The sequence below is a fragment of the Pleurodeles waltl genome, chromosome 9, assembly GCF_031143425.1.
Source record: "Pleurodeles waltl isolate 20211129_DDA chromosome 9, aPleWal1.hap1.20221129, whole genome shotgun sequence".
In the NCBI taxonomy this organism is placed as follows: Eukaryota; Metazoa; Chordata; class Amphibia; order Caudata; family Salamandridae; genus Pleurodeles; species Pleurodeles waltl.
In genome coordinates this window covers 827,003,380-827,019,654 of record NC_090448.1, presented here as the reverse complement: position 1 = coordinate 827,019,654, position 16,275 = coordinate 827,003,380, and positions in this window count along the sequence as shown.

The following is a 16,275-nucleotide window of genomic DNA, read 5'->3' as shown; positions in this document are numbered from 1 at the left end:
ATATTTATTCTTTATTGTAGCCTTATTTAGTCCTCTATAATCGATACACGCGCGCAGGGATTTATCCGGCTTCGGGATAAAAAAGAGTGGAGATGACACCGGAGATGTGGAATGACGGATGAACCCAGACTGTAGTAGGTCATCTAGGTAGGTTCTTAAGTATTTGGTTTCTTCGTCAGTCAAAGCATATACTCTGTTATTAGGTAAAGGGGCCCCTGGGATAAGATCTATACGACAGTCATAAGACCTATGTGGGGGCAGCACACTAGCCTTTACTGGATCAAAGACGTCTTTAAAGTCAGAATATTCAGGAGGGAGACTTGGTTCATCTTGTGTAACACTAGCACAGTGTAATACTGTGCTCTGTTCTGTACCTGCTTCTTGATAGCAATTGGTTCTACAGAAAGAGGAATCCAAAGTAACAGTTCTATTCACCCAATCAATTTTTGGGTTATGAGTTGTTAACCAGGGTACCCCGAGAATCAAACCAAAATTAGGAGTATCTATCAGATCAAAGCTAATCACCTCTGTGTGCCCGTTCTGACAGACCATAACAAGTGGACTTGTTTGTTTTGTGATTAATCCAGAGGTCAATTCTGACCCATCCACTGCACATACTGCTTCTGGACAAGGCTTTGGGCACATAGGAAGTCCTAAGTTTTTAGCTAACTTATTATCCACAAAATTTCCTGTCGCGCCTGAGTCCAGTAGGACAGGGAGATAATGCCTCACTTGGGTAGTAACAATTAAAACGATCTGAATTATGAAATGTCTAGGTATGTGCGGTACCATGAAGGCTGCAGCATTAGAGGTTTGATTAAGATGTTTTCTCGAACAAGTAACCTCTCCCCTTGTCGAGCTTAATCGTTCCCCAATTCAGTTGAGGAGGTGGAGGAAACAGCACCCTTTCGTGGATTTTTACGCTTTACTGGACATTCTCTGGCAAAGTGACCTGCCCTTCCACAATATAAACATAATTGAAGTTTTCTCCTTCTTTCTTTTTCCTCTGATGTGAGTGGACCTCTGAGTGTCCCTATTTGCATAGGCTCAGGTTCAGGGAGTTTATTATCTGGGTCTTTCTTCTCGTGTCTAATAAAAGTTAACCGTGATTCCAGTTTGTATTTATCTCCCTTTCTTTCTCCTAGTCTATGTTCTAATTTCACAACTAAATCTACAAAGTCTGAATAGTCTTCTGGCAAATCAACGATGTGAGCCAGCGCGTCTTTTAACTCGTCTCTCAAACCTTTATAGAAAAGGGAGACACGCTTTTCTTCTGGCCACTGTGTCTCGGTGAGTAAACGATTAAAACTAGTGAGATAGGTCAATAAATCCTTGTTACCTTGTTTAAGATTTAAAAGCTCATTATCACTTGCCTGCATGAAAGTGTGTTTTGCAAAAAGGCTGGTCATGGTACGTTTAAATTGATTCCAATTATGGAGGATGGGATCATCTCTCTCCACAAAAGGAATTGACCAATTGGCTGCTGTGCCACCCAAATAAGACAAGACGAATGCCACTTTCGTAGCATCAGTAGGGAACTGTTGTGGCTTACAAACGAAGTGTAATTGACATTGATTGATAAAAACATGGAATTTGTTACTATCTCCGTGAAAACGTTCAGGAGCTGCTAAGGGCACAGCATTAGGAACATTAACAGTGACCTCAACTGGGGGAGGCAAAGTTGTATGTTTTGATGGCGCCCCTGTCTCTAAGGAGGTTTTAAACAAAGGCGTAAAAGCTGTGTTCCACTGAGATACCCTAAATTTATACCTGCTTAAATCCTGTTTTAAAGAGGTATTCTCCATCTTTAATCTCTCTATTTCCTCTTGCATATGTTGCAAGATGCCAGACACTGATTCATTATGAGCCAAGTCCTCATTTAGGGCCTGCGCCATATCCGTGACGTCAATGCCCTCTATTTCTTCCCCGATATTCATCGTCCACCAGAACTGAATTTTTTTTTATTTTTTTTTAAGGCTTGTGCTTCTGTCAAAGCCCAGCTCACCTGAGTCCTTGTTCAGTTCTGATGGAGGTTGAAGACAATCCGACCCCACCCTGAAACTGCTTGTTCCAGCACACTAGTTTTTAAAACAGTGCACTAAGAACAGAAGCTCAAGGGAAGTGGATAAAATAATAAAGAGACAACACCGTTCTTGCATTTCCACTGTTGAAGTGCTGCACAAATCTGCGTCCCTCTCTGACTTTTGTAGAAACTGGTGCCTAATGAAACATAAACAAAGAACAGATAAGTACAACCTATTCCTAACTGGGTTCCTGACTATCCCTTTATTTCTTAGAAATTTTCTTCTAAAAGTACCTCTTGGATCCTGGTCTCTAGTTTCCAGGTTTGGAATGTGTTACTGCTCTGGGATGTGCTTTCTATTACTCTAACGCTTCTAAAACATTAAACAAATACCGTTATCAGAATTACCAATATCAAACATTCATCTTAATATAACTAAAGCCTAAATTCCCAATAGCAGACTCACTTTTCCCATATTTCCAGAATCTTTTATAAAACAAATACTGTACTTTTACGTCAAAATACAGCATGTAATTTGTGCAAGTCCTTGATTTACTGTTTGCCTTGCTGTTAATGGTTTCCACGGTTCGATTCTTAAAAGTTCCATAAAAAAAAAATGTTTGCTTCACAAAGTTCCGCAAAGTATTCTTGTAACAAAGAGTTTGAATCACAATGATCGTGGAAGGTGTCTTGTTTCAAATTGTCTATACACGAATCCAGAAATTGTTGTCAAAGTTCTTTCAGGTAATAAAAGTTTTGCACTTACTTGTTGCTGGCAAGAGATACTGATCAGTCTAACCTTGTCTTCTTTCTCTTTTGCAGGTTGCTTGTAGGAGAGAGGCTAAGGCAAGGAGGAACCGGAAACCGGAAGAAGGAAGAGCCAGCAGCTGCGCCCATTGAAGCCAATGAAAGTCTGTAGCGAGCATGAGTGCCAGCGCCGAGGGATCTGTCCTCAGGTAAGCGGGAGGTAGACGAGCACAAGCACTGGGTGAGGCTTGAGGGCTGCCTTTTATAGACAGGGCTGGGTGTGGTCCTCACATGCTGCACATGTTCTTGAAAGGTGTGCAGAGCTGGGTGTGGTTTGAAGAGCTGGGTGTGGTCCTCACATGCTGCACATGTTCTTGAAAGGTGTGCAGAGTTTCAGTTATTATGCAAATGAGTTAAATTAACACATGGCCTAGAGAGGAGTGTTTTAAAGAAGCCTTGGTAAAAGCAAGGCCCAATGTGGAAACAAAACAGCACATTAAACAACATACACAGAAGCCTAGGGGGGGAAGGTGAGATGACAAGAAAGGCTTTCAATAGTAAGTTTAAAAGGGAGCTATTACAGAACCCACTAGTGCAGTGAGAGGGGACATGCTCTTTGCTGTGCACAAACCCTAACAGTTGCCCCCCTCAAATGCCCTCCTACAGGACGGGGTTTTCCTGGATTTTTTAAATAAAACCGTCTAATCAGCTGTGGGGCATGTAGATATGATGCTGGTTCCCATGAATTCTCAGATTCATCATATCCTTTCCATTCTACTAAATAAAACAGACGTCCACTAATTCTTTTTGAGTCTTTTATGCTTTTCACTTCATATTCTAGATTTCCCTTAATTGGTATAGGTGGAGGTGGTGGCTCAGGTCGGGTTTTTGGATTGTACGGCTTAAGCAAGGACACATGGAATGTAGTATGTACTGGATATTCTTTTGGTAAATCTAATTTTACTGTTACCGGGTTTACTATGGCAGTTATACTAAAGGGTCCAATGAAACGTGGTTGCAGCTTTCGGGATCCCTCTATGTTTAGGTTCTTTGTGGAGAGCCATACCTTGTCACCGATTTTATACATTGGGGCCTCAGATCTTTGTTTGTCTGCTTGTCTTTTCATGCTTTCCTTGTACTTTAATAAATGTTTCCTGGCTTTGTCTTGTATGTCACCTAACCTCGTTAGTCTATCCGTTACTGTAGGTAACAGAGAATCTTCTAACCATATGGGTATAGCTCTTGGATGATACCCCTGCAAGAAATAGAATGGTGAGCAAAGTAGAGCTGAATGCTCAGTATTATTATAAACAAACTCCGCTACAGGGGGAGCTTCCAACCATTCACTAGAATAATCAGCCAATAAACAATGTAGCGTTTGAAGTAAGGTTTGGTTCAGTCGTTCAGTCTGTCCATCTGTCTCTGGGTGGAAAGCAGTGGATAATGCCACATCTATTTTCAGTTTTTTACATAATTTTTTCCAAAATTTAGAGTTGAACTGGCTCCCTCGGTCTGACATCACTTTGCTTGGCAAACCATGTAAACGCACAATTTCCCTTATAAAAATATCAGCAAATTCTGCCGCCGTGGGTAATTTCCGTAATAGTACAAAATGTGCCATTTTAGATAAAAAAATCCACTATAACCAACACTGTTGTGAAAGCTTTTACAGGTGGTAAACCTACAATAAAGTCTACGCTCACAGTGTGCCAAGGTTGTTTGGGTGTTGGCATTGGTATTAACAAGCCGTCAGGGGCCTTATGAGAAGATTTATGTCTTGCACAAATTGGACAGGTAGTGACAAATTGCTTAATGTCCTTTCTTATAGTGTCCCACCAAAAGTGTTTTTGCACATTTTCCAGGGTTTTTACCCAACCAGGATGACCTGCCAACGGTGAGGCGTGATGCCAAATTATCACCTGTGTTTGTAATTCAGAGGTGGGCACTAACAGCATGTTGTTGTGATACAATAAACCTCGTTGTATTGTGTTATGGGAATCCTTTAACCAATCCTGAGGTGCTATTTGCATGTGTGCATCATATAGATCTGTGATGAAATCCTTCTGTTGTACTGGTGCCAAAAACTTTTGGGGAGGAATAATGGGTTCTCCTATTTTATCTTGTTTCATGTCTGAAGTATGTCCGTATCTAGATAACACATCAGATTGAATTTGTTGTGCACCTGGTCTATAGGTTATTACAAAGTCAAATGCGCTAAAAAAATTTAACCAGCGCATCTGACGTGGTGTTAGTGCTTTAAGTGATCCAAAAAACTGTAGGTTCCTATGGTCAGAAAAGATTGTAACTGGGTACTTGGCTCCCATTAAATGGTGCCTCCATTCTGAAAAGGCTACTTTGATAGCTAGTAGTTCCCTTTCAGCCACAGTGTAATTTTGTTCAGCTGGTAATAACATTTTGGAATAGAAGGCTATAGGATGAAACTGGCCATCTACTGCATATCGTTGAGAGAGAACTCCTCCTAAAGCTACTTGTGAAGCATCCGCTTCAACAAAAAAAGGCAAGTCAGGATCAGGATGTTTCAGAATTGGGGCTGAAGTGAACTTTTGTTTTAGGAGTTGAAAGGCGTGTGCCGCCTCATCAGTCCAAAGAAATCGTTGCCCTTTCCGCAACAAGGTAGTTATTGGGGCCGCAATGTCTGCAAAATGTGCAATAAACCTCCTATAAAAATTGGCGAAACCCAGACATTTCTGAATATCTTTTACAGAGGATGGTTCTGGCCAATCAGCAATAGCACTGATTTTCTTTACATCCATAGTTATTCCTTGAGGTGACAGGCAGTATCCTAAAAAGTCCACCTTGCTGACATTAAAAGTACACTTTTCTAACTTAGCAAAAAGATGATTTTCTTTTAACTTTGATAATACTGCACAAACATGTTGGGTATGTTCTTCTGAGTTCTTAGAGTAAATGAGGATGTCGTCTATGTATACTATGACACAAACGTCCAGGAATTCGTGTAGGACCTCATTTATAAAGAACTGAAAGGCCGCAGGGGCATTACATAACCCAAAGGGCATTACTGTGTACTCAAATAAACCAAACTTTGTCTTGAAAGCTGTCTTCCACTCATCCCCCTCTTTTACTCGGACCAGGTGGTAAGCTCCCCGCAGATCTAGTTTAGTGTATACAGTAGAATGTCTTAATTGATCCAACAACACAGGTATTAGAGGAAGAGGATATTTATTCTTTATTGTAGCCTTATTTAGTCCTCTATAATCGATACACGCGCGCAGGGATTTATCCGGCTTCGAGATAAAAAAGAGTGGAGATGACACCGGAGATGTGGAATGACGGATGAACCCAGACTGTAGTAGGTCATCTAGGTAGGTTCTTAAGTATTTGGTTTCTTCGTCAGTCAAAGCATATACTCTGTTATTAGGTAAAGGGGCCCCTGGGATAAGATCTATACGACAGTCATAAGACCTATGTGGGGGCAGCACACTAGCCTTTACTGGATCAAAGACGTCTTTAAAGTCAGAATATTCCAGAGGGAGACTTGGTTCATCTTGTGTAACACTAGCACAGTGTAATACTGTGCTCTGTTCTGTACCTGCTTCTTGATAGCAATTGGTTCTACAGAAAGAGGAATCCAAAGTAACAGTTCTATTCACCCAATACATTTTTGGGTTATGAGTTGTTAACCAGGGTACCCCGAGAATCAAACCAAAATTAGGAGTATCTATCAGATCAAAGCTAATCACCTCTGTGTGCCCGTTCTGACAGACCATAACAAGTGGACTTGTTTGTTTTGTGATTAATCCAGAGGTCAATTCTGACCCATCCACTGCACATACTGCTTCTGGACAAGGCTTTAGGCACATAGGAAGTCCTAAGTTTTCAGCTAACTTATTATCCACAAAATTTCCTGTCGCGCCTGAGTCCAGTAGGACAGGGAGATAATGCCTCACTTGGGTAGTAACAATTAAAACAACCTGAATTATGAAATATCTAGGTATGTGCGGTACCATGAAGGCTGCAGCATTAGAGGTTTGATTAAGATGTTTTCTCGAACAAGTAACCTCTCCCCTTGTCGAGCTTAATCGTTTCCCGATTCAGTTGAGGAGGTGGAGGAAACAGCACCCTTTCGTGGATTTTTAGGCTTTACTGGACATTCTCTGGCAAAGTGACCTGCCCTTCCACAATATAAACATAATTGAAGTTTTCTCCTTCTTTCTTTTTCCTCTGATGTGAGTGGACCTCTGAGTGTCCCTATTTGCATAGGCTCAGGTTCAGGGAGTTTATTATCTGGGTCTTTCTTCTCGTGTCTAATAAAAGTTAACCGTGATTCCAGTTTGTATTTATCTCCCTTTCTTTCTCCTAGTCTATGTTCTAATTTCACAACTAAATCTACAAAGTCCGAATAGTCTTCTGGCAAATCAACGATATGAGCCAGCGCGTCTTTTAACTCGTCTCTCAAACCTTTATAGAAAAGGGAGACACGCTTTTCTTCTGGCCACTGTGTCTCGGTGAGTAAACGATTAAAACTAGTGAGATAGGTCAATAAATCCTTGTTACAGATTTAAAAGCTCATTATCACTTGCCTGCATGAAAGTGTGTTTTGCAAAAAGGCTGGTCATGGTACGTTTAAATTGATTCCAATTATGGAGGATGGGATCATCTCTCTCCACGAAAGGAATTGACCAATTGGTTGCTGTGCCACCCAAATAAGACAAGACGAATGCCACTGTCGTAGCATCAGTAGGAAACTGTTGTGGCTTACAAACGAAGTGTAATTGACATTGATTGATAAAAACATGGAATTTGTTACTATCTCCGTGAAAACGTTCAGGAGCTGCTAAGGGCACAGCATTAGGAACATTAACAGTGACCTCAACTGGGGGAGGCAAAGTTGTATGTTTTGATGGCGCCCCTGTCTCTAAGGAGGTTTTAAACAAAGGCGTAAAAGCTGTGTTCCACTGAGATACCCTAAATTTATACCTGCTTAAATCCTGTTTTAAAGAGGTATTCTCCATCTTTAATCTCTCTATTTCCTCTTGCATATGTTGCAAGATGCCAGACACTGATTCATTATGAGCCAAGTCCTCATTTAGGGCCTGCGCCATATCCGTGACGTCAATGCCCTCTATTTCTTCCCCGATATTCATCGTCCACCAGAAATGAATGTTTTTTTTTTTTTTTAAGGCTTGTGCTTCTGTCAAAGCCCAGCTCACCTGAGTCCTTATTCAGTTCTGATGGAGGTTGAAGACAATCCGACCCCACCCTGAAACTGCTTGTTCCAGCACACTAGTTTTTAAAACAGTGCACTAAGAACAGAAGCTCAAGGGAAGGGGGGAAGTGGATAAAATAATAAAGAGACAACACCGTTCTTGCGTTTCCACTGTTGAAGTGCTGCACAAATCTGCGGCCCTCTCTGACTTTTGTAGAAACTGGTGCCTAATGAAACATAAACAAAGAACAGATAAGTACAACCTATTCCTAACTGGGTTCCTGACTATCCCTTTATTTCTTAGAAATTTTCTTCTAAAAGTACCTCTTGGATCCTGGTCTCTAGTTTCCAGGTTTGGAATGTGTTACTGCTCTGGGATGTGCTTTCTATTACTTTAAAGCTTCTAAAACATTAAACAAATACCGTTATCAGAATTACCAATATCAAACATTCATCTTAATATAACTAAAGCCTAAATTCCCAATAGCAGACTCACTTTTCCCATATTTCCAGAATCTTTTATAAAACAAATACTGTACTTTTACGTCAAAATACAGCATGTAATTTGTGCAAGTCCTTGATTTACTGTTTGCCTTGCTGTTAATGGTTTCCACGGTTCAATTCTTAAAAGTTCCATAAAAAAAAAATGTTTGCTTCACAAAGTTCCGCAAAGTATTCTTGTAACAAAGAGTTTGAATCACAATGTTCGTGGAAGGTATCTTGTTTCAAATTGTCTATACACAAATCCAGAAATTGTTGTCAAAGTTCTTTCAGGTAATAAAAGTTTTGCACTTACTTGTTGCTGGCAAGAGATACTGATCAGTCTAACCTTGTCTTCTTTCTCTTTTGCAGGTTGCTTGTAGGAGAGAGGCTAAGGCAAGGAGGAACCGGAAACCGGAAGAAGGAAGAGCCAGCAGCTGCGCCCATTGAAGCCAATGAAAGTCTGTAGAGAGCAGGAGTGCCAGCGCCGAGGGATCTGTCCTCAGGTAAGCGGGAGGTAGACGAGCACAAGCACTGGGTGAGGCTCGGGGGCTGCCTTTTATAGACAGGGCTGGGTGTGGTCCTCACATGCCGCACATGTTCTTGAAAGGTGTGCAGAGCTGGGTGTGGTTTGAAGAGCTGGGTGTGGTCCTCACATGCTGCACATGTTCTTGAAAGGTGTGCAGAGTTTCAGTTATTATGCAAATGAGTTAAATTAACACATGGCCTAGAGAGGAGTGTTTTAAAGAAGCCTTGGTAAAAGCAAGGTCCAATGTGTAAACAAAACAGCACATTAAACAACATACACAGAAGCCTAGGGGGGGAAGGTGAGATAACAAGAAAGGCTTTCAATAGTAAGTTTAAAAGGGAGCTATTACAGAACCCACTAGTGCAGTGAGAGGGGACATGCTCTTTGCTGTGCACAAACCCTAACAGGGAGTGACTTGACTACAAAGCCCAATAGGCCTTGTTTTTCTTGTTCCAACCACCAGCCGAGTGTTCACTTGCCCCAGTGCATCTGCTAGTGAACTCTCAAATAAAGTTTCCTCACCTGGGAGGATACCAATTGTCAAGTGTTGGGAGGTAGAGGGTGTGACCTGACTGCAAAGCCCAATTGGCTGTTTTTCTCTTACTCCAACTAGCAGCCCAGAGTTCACTTGTCCAATGTATCCGCCAGTAAAATCTCAAATGAAGGTAACTCACCTGGGTGGATACCAATTGTCAAGTGTTCCGAAGTAGAGCAAGTCACCTGCCTGCAAAGCCCAATAGGCCCTGTTTCTCTAACTTCAACCACAAGCTCACTGTTCACTTGCCCTAGTGCGTCTGTTAGTGAACTCACAAATGACGTTTACTCACTTGGGAGGATACCAATTGTCAAGTGTTGGGAAGTAGAGGGAGTGACCTGACTGCAATTCCCAGGAGGCCTTGTGTCTGTAACTCCAACCACCAGTCCAGTGTTCACATGTCCAAATACCCTTGTTTGTTAACTCTCAATTGAAGTGTACCCACCTGGGAGGATAACATTTGTATAGCATGAGTAGTAGAGACAGTGACCTGACTGCAACTCCCAGGACGGCCTGTTCCTGTAATTCCAACCACCAGCCCAGTGTGCACTTATCCAAATACCCTTGTTTGGTAACTCTCAATTGTAGATTTTTCACCTGGGAGTGGCCAAGATACAGATCATGCTCAACTCAGAGACGAGTCTATTGCCTAACTCCATTTTGACCCACTAACCCAAGATTAAACTATTGAGGACATGAATGACACCTTATCCAGTGTGTACTGCAAGTATTCCTGAGACCTCAAGCTGCATCACCAGATTGGTATCGGCAGCAGACACGTTGACCCAGCACTGTGCACATGATGACTCCAGTCACATATACAACAAAGTCCTTTGTTTGCCTCTATCCCACTCAGTTGGCCTCCAAATCGTCAAATGCACACGTTACCTCTCCACTGTTTTGGCTTCCCTGGTGGTAAGATGCCATGTTCAGTCCATCTTCCAGAGTGCAACTGATCTGCACATCTCATCTGCAGCTTGAGTCAAATAGTTTACTCATGCTTAACACATGTCATGTCAAATAACCCACTACTAGGGTAACTGGCACAATAGGATTACCTACAACTTAGTCATGTCCAATGTTACTGCCTAATGTAACACAAAATCTGTGGAGGTAGATGTAACAATTCAACCAGTAACAATGTATGTTCATCAACAGGTTAAGCTGTCAGTGGGTACCCAGAGGCCACAGAACACACTACCACCACCCCCTTGGATGAAGCCCTCAGTGATGGCAACACTCCTGGACTTATGGATTATGGAGGAAGGTCCTGGCCCATCTGAACAACCTGGTCAGACAGCAATATTGAGTCTCACTGGGGCCAAAACGTCACCTCCCATCCCTTTGGCTTCTTCATCCCGGTCAACGATGCGCCCCCAACCTGTGCACCTAGCACAGTTTCCATCATTTTGTGCCCCCAGTCCTGAATACTGAGTTGCAACTCAACACTTCGGACACTGAGGGTCCAGGACCCAGTCGGAAAGGGCACCATATGCAAAGCGCACAGGCACATGGGGGAAGTGTGCATGGGAGGGATGCTGTAGGCCAGCTGAGTGAGGCCACTGGGACACCTTCAGTTATGTCTTGAGGGTCTGTCAGGAGTCCCAAGGCATGATGGGCCAGGTGTTGACCGAACTCCAGGAAATCAAGCAGCTATAGAAGGACATGCATGGGGACATGTGTGAACAGATGGAGGCCCACAATTCAAACATGGCCTCCCTAACAGGGATGCTGAGGGACATTCATACAACCCTGATCACAGCTTTCAAAACCTAATCTTCCCCTTCCATTGGGTCTACAACATCAGGCTGAGGTACATCGGTACCAGCCACAGGCACTACCAGCCACAGACACCCTGCCTCTGTAGCAGCTGCCCCCCCTCCCACAAGCAGGGATGTCCAGCAAAGAATCCAGGAAGTGTGGATGGCAAGACATCCACCACTGCCAACAACAATCCTCTTCCTTAAGGTCCTCCTTTGTCTGTCAGACATTCACTCTATGGAATTATCCTGAACCACCTTCCATTTCCAATGGAGGGGTACTCTGGACATTGGACTTCCAATGGTGCGGCATCTACTCCAATGATTTCATTCACCATGACTGACTCCTTCACTTTAGATTTTTGTTTGAGTCATGTCACAAATATTTCTGTTGTTCGTAGCATCCAAATAAAATCACCTGTCACTAATTAATTGTCTGCTGTTTTTGATTTCACATTTAGCCAAGTATATATGTCAGACCACGTGAACTGTACGATTATGATCCAAGGTACTTTGATCAAGATAGGATATGTTGCATGTACAGAGTGTCCAGCTCAGGATTACAACCATTCCACACAAACACATACATACAAGTGTCTGGTCAAAGAAGAAATGTTATTACATTGTTCAGCACACAGGCTGTCAAGATGTCTGAAACATTACCAATCATAAATATATGAGTCATACTGAGTACATGAACATAGTAACAGGTACAGACCCCCAGACTATGGAAGTAAGGTATTTGTCGGACATTGTCCTCTAGAATAGACAAACATTGAAGAGGTCGATGTCATTAGCTGGAGCCATATCACCTACCACACCAAAGTAATCCAAACATCATCTAATGCAAGACTCAGACAGATAGCAGTATAACAGTCTCTGATCACAGAGTCATTACAATCTAGTGTTCATGCATCTGGTAGCATGACACAACATATGTCAATGATTTGGCACAGGTCATTGTCCTACAATGATGTAACACGTCATCAGCTACATACAGGTCATACAGGAAGAGGTTTTAGACAATTTGAAGGGTAGCTGACATGATTGTGGCCTACAACTATGTTTTGACCACATGATCTCACAAAAGAAGCATAAGGGCCACCACAGGCCAAGAAACAAGTACAATGGAGACTTATGAACTTCCATCCTAACACTGTGCAAGCTGTCTTGGCACAGGTATCCTAAACCCAAAGTCTTTGATCTACATTCCCTGGAACTATCCATGTCCACTTCACATGTACAAACAGCACCAAATAACTGCCAATGTCACAACTCTGAAATACCCACTTTAAGATGTCATGGTGAAGGTACCTGAACAAAGAACACAACAAGGAGTATAGGCATGAAACCATACATATGACATCAGTCACATAGCAGGCATCTGGAAAGCAAAGTACATTGCAATAACTCTGACACAAACAAATCAACATCATCAAGGTGAGGGTGTGTCAAGTATCAGCTCCCTAACTATTTCAAATAATCAGATCCATACATTCTCACAGTGCATTGTACAGCCAGACTCATGACATCACATAATATACTTACACTCATGAGAAGAAGCTGTCGATGAGATCTTGTCAGAAGTGAGCTCCTTCCTCTTTACCACTGTCATCTTCATTGGGCATTTCAGGATTTCTTCCCGGTGGCTCTGCAGGCTCCCCCTCCTCTCAGATGTAAGTTACTCTGCAGGGCAATGTTGTAGAGCATGCAGCATGCCGGTGTGATCTGCCACACTTTCCCGGGTGAGTAGAGGAGGACTCCACCACTCCTGTCTAGACAGTGCAATCTAGCCGTCAGGAACCCAAAAGCCCACTCTACTGCCCGCCGTGTTCTTCCATGGGTCTCATTGAAGCAGACTTCCCTGGCGTATTTGGATTCCTCAGTGGTGTCAATGACCAAGAACGGTTTGGATATGCTGAGTCTCCTGTTTAGGAATGGGATACAAGTCAACAATGATCACTCACTTCATGATTGGAACACCTGACATTGCTCACGCACAATCAGGGCAGATGTGACTTAACAACCAGCCAGGCCCTCTCTGGTTGCAGTTGTGACATCAGGTGCAATTTGGTGCTGTTTTGCATTAAGAAGGAATCATGGGCTGATCCATGAAAATGGGCACATACATTTGAGATGTAGCAATCAGGAAAACAGACATCTTGCATGTTGATTGAATTGAAGTTTTTCCTGTTGCAATAGACTTGTTTAGTGCCCTGCGGTGGGACAAAGGCAACATGTGTGCCGTAAATGGTCCCACCATGGGAGATGGCCCAAGCCATAGAAGTCAGCCTTCTCATTGGCAAATACTCACGTCAGGGGAACATGATTAGCTGTCAATGTGTTTCAACGTTGCTGATAGCAAATCTCTCAACACAAGACTGAACATAGGTTGGGACATACCACCAGATATGGACACTGAGGGGGTCATTACGACCCTGGCGGTATAAGGTGCTTACCGCCGTGCAGAAGACCGCCAATGCACCGCTGCGGCGGCGGTAGACCGCCACAGCTATTATGACACACATCATGGAATCTGCCGAAATTCAGACACCCACACAATACCGCCACACCAAAGGTCAGCGATAAACTGGCGGAAACACATCCTCCACGCCAATAGAAACACGCCCATGCTATTACGACCCATGAATCCACGCGGCGGTCTTTCAACCGCGGTATTCCATTGGCGGCATACACCGCCGCGCTCAAAATACACACACATCTCCAAAACACCGCCACATTGGACATTTTGAAATACACACACCTGAGACACATACACACACCACTCCCACACACCCAACACAATATAAAACACACACCCACATCACCCACAAACCCCTACAACCAGAAATTCTGAGAGAAGGCAAGAGAGAGAGCACAGAATAGACAAACCCATCACACAGAGGCACACAACACCATCACCCACACAACATCCAAGCACAAAACACCACATACCACTACACTCACCACACTCATCAACACATACACCACCCCACACATCACACATACCACCCCATGTCATGCCAAAGACACCCCTGCTTCTCCGAGGAGGAGCTCAGGGTCATGGTGGAGGAAATCCTACGGGTACAGCCACAGCTATTTGGATCACAGATACAGCACACATCAATTGCAAGGAAGATGGAGCTATGGCAAAGAATAGTGGACAGGGTCAACGCAGTGGGACAGCACCCAAGAAATAGGGAGGACATCAGGAAGAGGTGGAACGACCTACGGGGGAAGGTGCGTTCAATGGTATCCAGGCACCACATTGCGGTACAGCGGACAGGCGGCAGACCCCCACCTCCTCCCCCTCAACTAACAAAATGGGAGGGGCAAGTCTTGACCATCTTTCATCCTGAGGGCCTCGGAGGAGTCGTCGGAGGAACAGACACTGGTAAGTCAAATCTTAACTATCACATCCCCCACCTTACCTGCATGCTATCACACACACCCACCCTCACACCCTCCCCTATCACCCAAACTCCTCACTAATGTACTAATAACACCAACTACACATCCCAACCCCAAGACCTGCATGACACAACTAACCATGGACACTCATCACTAAAGCATTCCCACTGCACATACCCAGAACACCCCCCAACCATCAGCACACAACCCCACACAGGAATGCCTGCACTGGGGTTCACGCACACCCAACCATTTCACAGAATTACACACACACATGCAATAATCATGTACTTATACCCCCGCAGGAACCCGAAGACATGTCACCACACCAGAGGGTCCAGACAACACCACTCCACCCCTAGAAGAGGCCCACAGTGACGAGAGAAGCTCTGCCCTACTGGATCTTGATGACCAGCCCGGACCATCGTGGGCCTCAGGACAGTCGGTTCCCCTCGCACAGGCACAGCCCAACACTGACCTTCCACCCTCTGGTAACACCAGCACAGCACACACCGAGCGGGCCCAAACCTCCCTACCCCGGACAGGTCAATCAGCGGTGTGTCGACCACTACAGGGCACCCAGGCTAACTCACCACCCCAACAACAACAGGGACCTGGGGGCAGTGGTAGTGGGCACACAGCCCAGGGGACGGAGGCACAGGAACACAGGGGAACTGGGAGGGCTGCTGTGCGAGAGAGGGAGGACAGGCCAAGGGAACCAACTCTCCACGAGGCCCTATCCTCCATCATGGGAGCATACCACCACTCCCAGGAGACGATGGCCACGGTCCTGGACAAGTTGCAGGAGACCCTGCATCTGCAGGAGGAGCAGTATTTGGGGTTCAGGGAAGAGCTCAGGACCATCAGCTCCGCCCTGGGCACCATCGTAGGGGTGCTGACGGACATTCAAAAGACCTTGAGGGACACCGTGGCACTCCAAGGGGACCCTGACACTAGCCACGACGATGAACTGCCTACCACCTCCGCCGGCGCTAGTGGACAGGACGCCCCGCCACAGGACCACCACACCAGCACCCCAAACCCTGCAGATGGACAACCACCACGCAAGCGGGCCCTGAGATCCAGGAACAGGACAGAGCAAGATGGCAAGACCCCGCCAGGAAATAAGACCACCCTGATTGTCCCCCCACTGTCCCACTTTGTTACCCTGTCCAAATCGGAACAGCCCCAGCTCCACTTCCAATGGGCAGATGTGCAATGTACCTGTGAGACTAATAGACTGGACTCTGCCATGGACATTCCTCCACCATCACCCGTCACCATTTTATAACCCCCCTTCATTTTTAGCACTTAAATAAACACCCTTGAAACACAAAAAAAACTGGAGTCAGTGTATGATTTGTATTTTTCTATTATCAATGACAGTGTCATAATGGGTTACCCATTGGAAGGCTAACATACCAATGTCACACATCACAAGCCCTTCAAGGATGCAAGAAGTTGACACGTAGGTTACCACATTTGTGAAACTGAAATGGAAGGGGACAACTCAGTTAACAAATAGTGAGTGAAATGTCAGTACAGGATAGAGGTAGACGTGTGAAAGTTAATGTAATGTTACACCGGAAAATGTACTCACCT